The 12,114-nt window shown below is 42.9% G+C and overlaps 1 protein-coding gene across 1 annotated transcript in view; it reads left to right on the top strand.

Moving 5' to 3' along the window:
- LOC126109511 (uncharacterized) overlaps positions 1-10,587 on the top strand; it is a 151,254-nt gene extending 140,667 nt beyond the window's left edge. The window contains exon 4 of the mRNA XM_049914533.1: positions 10,456-10,587. The gene's annotated coding sequence lies outside the window, so the exon portion shown is untranslated. The remainder of the gene's footprint in view (positions 1-10,455) is intronic.
- Positions 10,588-12,114: the final 1,527 nt, after the last annotated feature.

The following is a 12,114-nucleotide window of genomic DNA, read 5'->3' as shown; positions in this document are numbered from 1 at the left end:
AGGGAGGACTCGAACCTACGCCGGGACCAGCCGCACAGTCCATGACTGCAGCGCCTGAGACCGCTCGGCTAATCCCGCGCAGCTCGTCATTGGTAAACTGAACTTTACGATACCAAAGAATGAGTGAAACTGGTATCGAACATTCCGTGATGGAAGTGACCGTGTGACAGGGGGCGCTGTCATGATGCAGCACCCATTTGTCTGCAATGTCTAGTCTCAGTCGATTCATCCTTTCACTGAGCTCTTCAAAGATACATTTGTAAAACAGAATATTGTTGCGCGGTGTGGGATCCTTACCAGATAGGACTGACTGAGTAAATCGAAAAAGTTCAAAGAAAGGCAGCACGTTTTGTATTATCGCGAAATATGGGAGAGAGTGTCATAGAAATGATACAGGATGGACATCATTAAAAGAAAAGCGTTTTTCGTTGCGACGGAATCTTCTCACGAAATTCCAATCACCAACTTTCTCCTCTGAATGGAAAATATTTTGTTGACATCGACTTACATAGGGAGGAACGATCACCAAGATAAAATAAGGGAAATCAGAGCTCGTACGGAAAGATATAGGTGTTCATTCTTCCCGCGCGCTATACGAGATTGGAGTAATAGAGAATTGTGAAGGTGGTTCGATGAACCCTCTTCCAGTCACTTAAATGTGATTTGCAGAGTATCCATGTAGTTGTAGATGTAGATGTAAAACACTTCGTTGACAGTATGTCCTGGATAAACAAATTCTTTATGCACGACACCCCTACTGTCGAAAAAGGAGATCAGTATTGTTTTGATCTTTGATTTGTCATTCAAGCTTATTTATGCCGAGGAGATGTCTCAGGGAGCCACTCCTCACTTTGTCGCAGTATCGTACCTAAAAATCCAGGATTCATCGCCTGTATTCACACAACCGAACCATTCACGATCCTTGTCAATCCTCGTAAGATGATCAACGCATGCGTTTCTTCCGTTGCCCTTCTGATCAGTTGCGAGGTTTTTCCGCACAATTTTCGGGCAAACCTTTCGCATGTGCAAAACTTCCATCAAAATTTGATGCACGGTGAAAGTGTTTATCGGGTCACCCATTATTCTTATTGTTAAACGTCAGTCTGATCTCATAAGAGCACGCACATGTTGGAGGTTTTCTTCGGTTTTTCAAATTGAAGATCTCCCTTAGCGAAGTTCATCTTCAACGTGTTCTGGGCCTTCCAAATATGATTTGTGATACCGAAAAACTTGTGCCCTTGATATCGAATGTTCCCCATAGGTCTGTTGCAACTGTTCAAAGGTCACACCCACAGACTCCCCAAGTTTAACACAAAAATTTACGGCATAACGTTGATCCCAATTCCGCTCATTTTCGTAACACACAACAAAAACACTATTTCACTTACGGCGCTCTCAAAAATCGCGTGATAACTGTTCGAAGTTCAAACTCGGACTGAGCATCTGGAAGGAATGAACACACCGGCCTATTAAAGTAGAACAACACAGTGTTGCCAGATCACTCGCACTGTTGCCAGTCTAATTATTTTTCTAACTCACCCCTACGTAGCTAGAACAATGTCCAGGATACCAAAATGAAATTACAGGTTAACAAAACTGTGTCCTGGATCGCCAGTGCAGATTTCTCGAATCAGCAACCTCGATGAATCGATCGCCAGCCGTTATCCTCTCGACACAGTCAAATATACTCATCGCTGGTCCAAGAGGAAGGAGTTTAATGTCGTTGGCACACATTTGGCACTTGAAAAATTGGGACAGCAAGCCACACTGCTGCAAAAACTTAACTATGCTACCTACTTATCGCTCACAGTATCCATAACTACTACTAATAATAATTCCAAGCAAGAAAACAAAGCACTGAACGCTGTCTGCCGTTAGCACTCACTAAGAACAACACGAGGCATTGAAATTCAACGCTCAAGAGCGCCACTACATACTGTCAAATGCCATTCTCTAACACGCCATATTTCAAATACGCCGCCCAGCCATGACGTCACATAGCAGAACGGCATAATGTGACGATTCATAGGCGAGGCCTGGTATCGTACGTTTCCTTTAACTCTATATCTTTGGTTCTTTGCAACTAATGTCAAGCCGGCCGGAGTGGCCGTGCGGTCCTAGGCGCTACAGTCTGAAGCCGAGCGACCGCTACGGTCGCAGGTTTGAATCCTACCTCGGGCATGGATGTGTGTGATGTCCTTAGGTTAGTTAGGTTTAATTAGTTCTAAGTTCTAGGCGACTGATGACCTCAGAAGTTAAGTGGCATAGTGCTCAGAGCCATTTGAACCATTTGAACTAATGTCAGCGTCAAACTACCATTCTTAACTACCTGCCAGCAACAGAGCGGTCTGGCTGTAATTAGACATTATCACTGGACACAGCCAGACTAAAGTGCCAAATAACTCTTTGTCTTCTAATATTATTGTTACCTCTTTGATCTTGAACATACTATTACTCGTCTTTCCTCGTAGTTTATACGAATTCTTCTGGCAACAACAAAAATTTTGCAACAATTTCATGCTGTCAAATGCTCTTCCTAGTTCGAAATATTACGATAGGAGGCGCGGGTCGTGGTTAAAGCTTCTCAAGCGGAGCCGACCCAAATCAAAGCGGCGGTCTCTGCCAAGGGTCGTCAGTTGCCTTTTCTCTGGTGTTTCAGCAATTTCCAGGTTCCTGTGTGTAGCTGGGTTCAAACAAATACTGCCCATAATGTCTTTCATGCAACCCTCGGTGCCAAAGAAAAGCGTCGATTTGTTTCCCGTTACGAACAAAATTATTTTTAACGCGGAATTTGGCGTGGCCATTCGACAGACTCTACCCAGATTAGTCTTGTGCAATATTCGTTTTATCTGTGGGTAACGACAGCCACAGAACACACGAAGAATGACCAAGACTCATTTCCAGCACGGCCCCGGCCTGTGCTGATGCTAGTGCCATGCAGCAGCGCTGCTCAGTCGCTATTGGAGTACTGGCCATTCTTCATGTTTCTCTGTCACTGTTAATACACAGCGAGTAAACAAATATCGCAATCGACTAATTTAGGACCACTCTATCCAGCGGACGCATCAAATCACGCTTTACAAATAATTTTCTTTGTAATGGGAGACAAACGAAGGCTTTTAGTTGTCGCTGGTTGTCGCGTGAAAGATATTATGAACAGGATTTGTTTGAACCGACTCCATCTACACATTACAAAAACGAAATCGCAAATATCTACCGAAGCACCAAGAAAATTCGCCTGATGATGCTTGTGAGAGACTCCCTGTATATTAAAAAACATTTTTCAGTAATGTAGCACAGAATTTATCAGTAATTAAGCATACAGCCAACCAGATACGCTAAGTTTCGGGTGTTTTAGAATTTACGTCTGTGTATTACGAAAAGGGAAATGCAAAGGCTCAATCTAGATACAGTAGGAGTCAGTGAAGTGAAGTGGAAGGAAGACAAGGATTTCTGGTCAGATGAGTATCGGATAATATCAACAGCAGCAGAAAATGGTATAACAGGTGTAGGATTCGTTATGAATAGGAAGGTAGGGCAGAGGGTGTGTTACTGTGAACAGTTCAGTGCCCGGGTTGTTCTAATCAGAATCGACAGCAGACCAACACCGACAACGATAGTTCAGGTATACATGTCGACGTCGCAAGCTGAAGATGAACAGATAGAGAAAGTGTATGAGGATACTGAAAGGGTAATGCAGTATGTAAAGGGGGACGAAAATCTAATAGTCATGGGCGACTGGAATGCAGTTGTAGGGGAAGGAGTAGAAGAAAAGGTTACAGGAGAATATGGGCTTGGGTCAAGGAATGAAAGAGGAGAAAGACTAATTGAGTTCTGTAACAAGTTTCAGCTAGTAATAGTGAATACCCTGTTCAAGAATCACAAGAGGAGGAGGTATACTTGGAAAAGGCCGGGAGATACAGGAAGATTTCAATTAGATTACATCATCGTCAGACAGAGATTCCGAAATCAGATACTGGATTGTAAGGCGTACCCAGGAGCAGATATAGACTCAGATCACAACATAGTAGTGATGAAGAGTAGGCTGAAGTTCAAGACATTAGTCAGGAAGAATGAATACGCAAAGAAGTGGGATACGGAAGTACTAAGGAATGACGAGATACGTTTGAAGTTCTCTAACGCTATAGATACAGCAATAAGGAATAGCGCAGTAGGCAGTACAGTTGAAGAGGAATGGACATCTCTAAAAAGGGCCATCACAGAAGTTGGGAAGGAAAACATAGGTACAAAGAGGGTAGCTGCGAAGAAACCATGGGTAACAGAAGAAATACTTCAGTTGATTGATGAGGAAGTACAAACATGATCCGGGAAAATCAGGAATACAGAAATAACAAGTCGCTGAGGAATGAAATAAATAGGAAGTGCAGGGAAGCTAAGACGAAATGGCTGCAGGAAAAATGTGAAGACATCGAAAAAGATATGATTGTCGGAAGGACAGACTCAGCATACAGGAAAGTCAAAACAACCTTTGGTGACATTAAAAGCAACGGTGGAAACATTAAGAGTGCAACGGGAATTCCACGGTTAAATGCAGAGGAGAGAGCAGATAGGTGGAAAGAATACATTGAAAGCCTCTATGAGGGTGAAGATTTGTCTGATGTGATAGAAGAAGAAACAGGAGTCGATTTAGAAGAGATAGGGGATCCAGTATTAGAATCGGAATTTAAAAGAGCTTTGGAGGACTTACGGTCAAATAAGGCAGAAGGGATAGATAACATTCCATCAGAATTTCTAAAATCATTGGGGGAAGTGGCAACAAAACGACTATTCACGTTGGTGTGTAGAATATATGAGTCTGGCGATATACCATCTGACTTTCGGAAAAGCATCATCCACACAGTTCCGAAGACGGCAAGAGCTGACAAGTGCGAGAATTATCGCACAATCAGCTTAACAGCTCATGCATCGAAGCTGCTTACAAGAATAATATACAGAAGAATGGAAAAGAAAATTGAGAATGCGCTAGGTGACGATCAGTTTGGCTTTAGGAAAAGTAAAGGGACAAGAGAGGCAATTCTGACGTTACGGCTAATAATGGAAGCAAGGCTAAAGAAAAATCAAGACATTTTCATAGGGTTTGTCGACCTGGAAAAAGCGTTCGACAATATAAAATGGTGCAAGCTGTTCGAGATTCTGAAAAAATAGGGGTAAGCTATAGGGAGAGACGGGTCATATACAATATGTACAACAACCAAGAGGGAATAATAAGAGTGGACGATCAAGAACGAAGTGCTCGTATTAAGAAGGGTGTAAGACAAGGCTGTAGCCTTTCGCCCCTACTCTTCAATCTGTACATCGAGGAAGCAATGATGGAAATAAAAGAAAGGTTCAGGAGTGGAATTAAAATACAAGGTGAAAGGGTATCAATGATACGATTCGCTGATGACATTGCTATCCTGAGTGAAAGTGAAGAAGAATTAAATGATCTGCTGAACGGAATGAACAGTCTAATGAGTGCACAGTATGGTTTGAGAGTAAATCGGAGAAAGACGAAGGTAATGAGAAGTAGTAGAAATGAGAACAGCGAGAAACTTAACATCAGGATTGATAGTCACGAAGTCAATGAAGATAAGGAATTCTACTACCTAGGCAGTAAAATAACCAATGACGGACGGAGCAAGGAGGACATCAAAAGCAGACTCGCTATGGCAAAAAAGGCATTTCTGGCCAATAGAAGTCTACTAATATCAAATACCGGCCTTAATTTGAGGAAGAAATTTCTGAGGATGTACGTCTGGAGTACAGCATTGTATGGTAGTGAAACATGGACTGTGGGAAAACCGGAACAGAAGAGAATCGAAGCATTTGAGATGTGGTGCTATAGGCGAATGTTGAAAATTAGGTAGACTGATAAGGTAAGGAATGAGGAGGTTCTACGCAGAATCGAAGGAATATGTGGAAAACACTGCTAAGGAGAAGGGACAGGATGATAGGACATCTGCTAAGACATGAGGGAATGACTTCCATGGTACTAGAGGGAGCGGTAGAGGGCAAAAACTGTAGAGGAAGACAGAGATTGGAATACGTCAAGCAAATAGTTGAGGACGTAGGTTGCAAGTGCTACTCTGAGATGAAGAGGTTAGCACAGGAAAGTGATACACCACATTGATGATCGCCCCAATGCATTTCATTTCTAGTGGAATTATTGTGCTGAAGTGTCAGGAACTGTGGAACTGCTGGTCAGGGAAGAGAATCTCATAGTACCTGTCTCTGAGACCATACCTAGATATATCTGTGGCACTCAGTCACTATGTACTTTGTATGTTTCCTTGTTCCACATAATTTTTAATCGCCATAAAGATGTGACACGACTGTCAGATATCACTTTGCGATACTGTTCGTTTTTCTGCCACAACGTCGTGGTTGTTTTATAGAGCGTAGTGGCATGTGTCTGGTAGGAAATCTTTGCATTTTCTAGTCTAGGAAGGTGCGTCCCCAGTGCGACGTTCCCCGGCGGTTTTCTGCTGAGATGTATCTCCTCTTACCAGAGTCCCATACCAGCAAACAAGTTGCGACTTCACCTAATGTTGCTCGTACCTCGCGTAACTGGGCTATGCACGGCTCTGTTTGAAAGGGAATGGCTTGTTAATGACGTAGCGTCGAGCGGCACACGTCTGCTTTCACGTACAGTAGCTAAACTGGCTGCAAACAATAATCTGTAGCTGTGATCCTACAGTCAAATAGCCTATGCGTAGGCTAGAATAGCGAGTTAGCAAAATAAACAGACACAATAAATAAAAGATAACTGAATAATTGGAAAATGAGTTCTATTCTAACATGTGTAATTGATGTAGACGACAGAGAATTATGTCGAAAGATGTTTATTCAAGAAAATACTTCTCAAATAAACGGGAAGAGGTCCTACGATAGCTGAATACGATACACAGAAATAATCGTGTTAAGTGAGTATAGTTGCAGTGAGAGCATTACGAGAACGGTAGCAGAATCCACAAGCTGAATAGTCGTTGAAGATGCACGAAAAAATAAGCTCATTTCGAGCACACATTAACGAAATGTTTGTCAGCACAAACTAATTCAAAGTTCTGCATCATAATTTACTAATCAACATACGAAAAACAAACAGTGGCATCTCATACTCTGTTTATTATTAATTCCGTAATGCAATCGGAAAAAGTCTGCACAGGAGCTATTTAGACCTCGTAAGAGGTGACATATTGTAGTTGAAGTATTGTAGCGGTAGGAGCCTACTTAGACCTCTCGAGAGATGAAGCGCTGCAGTGGGCGTTCGCTGCCAGGAATCAATCACCTATATGACTGAATCGCACATGTTACCAGAGGAAGATCCGCCGTCTTCAAGAACAAAAATGGAAGTGTCCAGAATCGCTGCCTTGAGCTCTTCACTCCAAAAGTCCCACTCTCCACTTGACTCCAGCAGTGTTCTGCCGCTGTCTGCTTCTCCATTGGCTGAAGGCCGTCCCCACCTTATGGTCTAGAGACAAGATTTGACTCAACTTAATCACTTTTCGCACTAGACTAATATATTACAATAACATTTAAATAAAAGGAATGTTATAAACATTCGTTCGCACTCAGACCATTCTCAATAGATATAAATAAGGTTTGATCTTAAATAAATAAGCCAGCAGTTTTGAGCAACAGCAATATTGTTTAAACAATTACTTATGTCTGCGTGATAGAAGCGTCTTTCGGTTCTCTTTTCAGTGGCGCTATAGGTAACAGATGTGACTAACTGCCTTTAAATCACCATTGTTTTATAAACAGCAGTTGTAATCAACATTTAGACGAAGCTATTTACAAAATACTAGCAGATTCCTTAAAGAACTACACAAATATGACGAGATGTGAGGTACGCGTGCTGCATTCAGTTGCTGTGTTATTATAGAGAATATGATGTTCTGACAGGCACTTGCGTAATGAGAAAGATAAGACTACATAATGAATCCATAAATAAATTAGATATTCATCAAAAGCTCTCAGGAATGATAGCTATAGTGCAATACTATCATCTGAGACATTGTTTGCTGAAACTGCATCAAGTGTTTAAAAGTTGTTAACTCGGAGGTTCATTGCGAACATGTTTATTCACTGTGAAATATTAACTTTTGTAGTGTTAAATATAATGAAAATATTATTAGCTCATTGGATGTGCCTCATATTTCTGAGATCGCCAATGTATTCAGATTTGTTTCATTATGTAAGTGTGATTTATTACAGTTTGTCTAAGAGCTGTAAGAAGCCATCTGTCACCTTGTCTGACACTCCGCTATTTCAGATGTACTACCTGTGCTCCTAAGTGAGCAACCGTCTGCACTTGGGCCCATCTAGAGCAGCCACGTAGCATCCTCTCCCCACTGGCTCGCATTCAGCCAAGCAAGGAAATTTACCTCTCCACAATACCAGTGCATGGTCACCACATAGCTCACCTACAAACTCGTAATGTTGCACAGGTGTGGTCTCAGTTCAGTCTGCAAGAGGTGGTCGATGAGTCTCATTGTGAGAGGCCAGTATCCCTGCGGATTTGGGCAGTTTTTATGGAAGCTGAGCTGCGGCCTGCTCTGTGCTTTTGTTGGCAGAGCCGGTGCCTACCCTGGGAGGACTCTGTGCCGCCACTGCCATCCCCAGTTAATAGCGCTGCGTGACCAGTGTGGGAAAGTCAGTTGCTTTCGTTACAAAATTTTAGTGGTATCCAGTTGAATGATTTGGCACCGAGCTTGGTGTGATCAATTAAGTAGACATTGCTCCAGAGGAGTAGCAGTTTGTTAATGTGTGTTTTGTACGCCAAGACTGGGAAGTTTCTGCTATGCTCCTCTGCTTTTCGTATATATATATATATATATATATGAGGGGGGGGAGGGAGGGATAAGGAAGGTGAGCAGTTGAGTGTTTTGAGCTAAGATGTTCACTCTGCAGCAGAGTGTGCGCTGATATGAAACTTCCTGGCAGATTACAACTGTGTGCCGGACCGGAACTCGAACTCGGGACCTTTGCCTTTCGCGGGCAAGTGCTCTACCAACTGAGCTTCCTAAGCACGACTCACGCCCGGTACTCACAGCTTTACTTCTGCCAGTACCTCGTCTCTTACCTTCCAAACTTTACAGAAGCTCTCCTGCGAACCTTGCAGAACTAGCACTCCTGAAAGCGAACTAGCACTCCTGAAAGCACACTCCGCTGCAGAGTGAATATCTCATCCTGGAAACATCCCCCAGGCTGTGGCTAAGCCATGTCTCCGCTATATCCTTTCTTTCAGGAGTGCTAGTTCTGCAAGGTTCGCAGGAGAGCTTCTGTAAAGTTTGGAAGGTAGGAGACGAGGTGCTGGCAGAAGTAAAGCTGTGAGGACGGGGCGTGAGTCGTGCTTGGGTAGCTCAGTTGGTAGAGCACTTGCCCGCGAAAGGCAAAGGTCCCGAGTTCGAGTCTCGGTCCGGCACACAGTTTTAAACTGCCAGGAAGTTTCAAGATTCTGGGTGATTCATCTCCCAGCCACCAGCTGGTGCTGCTTGACGCACACTAGTTAATTTTTGCGGAAATCTTTCACAATTGCGGTAGTACGATCCATATTGCGAGCAGCTCGCTACTTAATAGTTTGTGGCCTCATTTCGTCTCCTTAAAATTATATTAGTAACCCGCCCACATGAGGAGGTCTTGTTGTGTATCCTCCGAACTGTCTTCCATATGATTTGGTGCCTCAGCACAGGGCTAGCATCCTTCTGTAGTTCCATTTGAACTTTTAGAGAACTTTTCTCTGTTTTAATTTAATGTGAATTATGGCAATAATTAAAAGCAAGTGTTAATATCACTTACTGTCAGTCCAGACTTTGATTTCAAGATCCCTGATTGTCACGCGACTTTTCCAAGGTTGGGCGACCCACAAATAAGAAATACAACTATTGTATTCCTAAGCTGTTGATCTCAATGTGATGGTGTTTTTAATGTGCACAGTGTCCAAACTCTATGACCAGTTACTTAAAAATTCAGAGATAGGAATGAGCATTTTACTCTCCCATCTTGTATGATTATAGTTTTTGTTATTAGTGGTTTCGATTTCTCCTTGGTGTAGGCTTACTTTTCTGTTGTTTCACAATATTATGACTAATTTACTTTAAGGCAGAGATAACAGCTTTCTAAGATTTTATACTTGACAAATACACTGTTTGTTGTACACATGCACAGTATCTACATAATCTTATGTTTCTACTTTATACAAAATATCATCATATTCTCGACGTAGATATCTGCATACCCATCTTTTGTCATCTGTATCAGATGCTATTGATGATGAGCAGCACGCCTGAATACCTGTATGGTGCAAGTCAAGCTATGGACCCTCCCATATCCTCAATTTTTTTCCATTCTGTATGCTAAGTAGTGGCAAAGAAATACATGTTTGACCAACAACTGCGTACTGATGTAATTTACCCTATACATATCTCCTAAGTTTTGGTCTCAATGTTCCAGGTGAGAGACAGATGACTTACGCTGGAGAACACCTCAGCCAGCTTCCATTTCTCCATGGAGAACCTGCCGCAGCCGTCGCCAGTGCGGATCTGCCAATCTGTTTTTTATTTTGCAATAAAAATCCAAAATCTTACCTGTAATGTGAAAAATGCAATGACCATATTAGTAACCTGTCATTCTTTTTTTTGTACAAAAACGCAGCAAGCCTACCAATCCAGCACACGGAACTCAAACACCAACCGACAAACCTTAAGTTCTCATCGCAGTGAAGGCCAGCTTTCGCAATATCGCCGTTTGTGCAGATCTTGTGTTCCCAAATATTGCCCACTGAATACACTCCTCCCGTCAGATCACCGAAGTTAAGCGCTGCCGGGCTGGGCTAGCACTCGGATGGGTGACCATCCGGTCTGCCGAGCGCTGTCGGTCAGCGGGGTGTACGAGACAAACTGAGGAACTACTTGATTGAGAAGTAGCCGTTCCGGTCTCGGAAACTGACGTATGGGTGGGTAAGTGGGGTGCTGACCACATGCCCCACCATAGGAATAGAAAAGCAACTGGAATCACTCAACAGAGGAAAGTCCACTGGACCTGACGGGATACCAATTCGATTCTACACAGAGTACGCGAAAGAACTTGCCCCCCTTCTAACAGCCGTGTACCGCAAGTCTCTAGAGGAACGGAAGGTTCCAAATGATTGGAAAAGAGCACAGGTAGTCCCAGTCTTCAAGAAGGGTCGTCGAGCAGATGCGCAAAACTATAGACCTATATCTCTGACGTCGATCTGTTGTAGAATTTTAGAACATGTGTTTTGCTCGAGTATCATGTCGTTTTTGGAAACTCAGAATCTACTATGTAGGAAACAACATGGATTCCGGAAACAGCGATCGTGTGAAACCCAACTCGCTTTATTTGTTCATGAGACCCAAAAAATATTAGATACAGGCTCCCAGGTAGATGCTATTTTTCTTGACTTCCGGAAGGCGTTCGATACAGTTCCGCACTGTCGCCTGATAAACAAAGTAAGAGCCTACGGAATATCAGACCAGCTGTGTGGCTGGATTGAAGAGTTTTTAGCAAACAGAACACAGCATGTTGTTATCAACGGAGAGACGTCTACAGACATTAAAGTAACCTCTGGCGTGCCACAGGGGAGTGTTATGGGACCATTGCTTTTCACAATATATATAAATGACCTAGTAGATAGTGTCGGAAGTTCCATGCGGCTTTTCGCGGATGATGCTGTAGTATACAGAGAAGTTGCAGCATTAGAAAATTGTAGCGAAATGCAGGAAGATCTGCAGCGGATAGGCACTTGGAGCAGGAAGTGGCAACTGACCCTTAACACAGACAAATGTAATGTATTGCGAATACATAGAAAGAAGGATCCTTTATTGTATGATTAGATGATAGCGGAACAAACACTGGTAGCAGTTACTTCTGTAAAATATCTGGGAGTATGCGTGCGGAACGATTTGAAGTGGAATGATCATATAAAATTAATTGTTGGTAAGGCGGGTACCAGGTTGAGATTCATTGGGAGAGTCCTTAGAAAATGTAGTCCATCAACAAAGGAGGTGGCTTACAAAACACTCGTTCGACCTATACTTGAGTATTGCTCATCAGCGTGGGATCCGCACCAGATCGGGTTGACGGAGGAGA

Source organism: Schistocerca cancellata, chromosome 12 (genome assembly GCF_023864275.1).
Source record: "Schistocerca cancellata isolate TAMUIC-IGC-003103 chromosome 12, iqSchCanc2.1, whole genome shotgun sequence".
Taxonomy (NCBI): Eukaryota; Metazoa; Arthropoda; class Insecta; order Orthoptera; family Acrididae; genus Schistocerca; species Schistocerca cancellata.
This window is presented reverse-complemented; position numbering and strand designations above follow the sequence as displayed.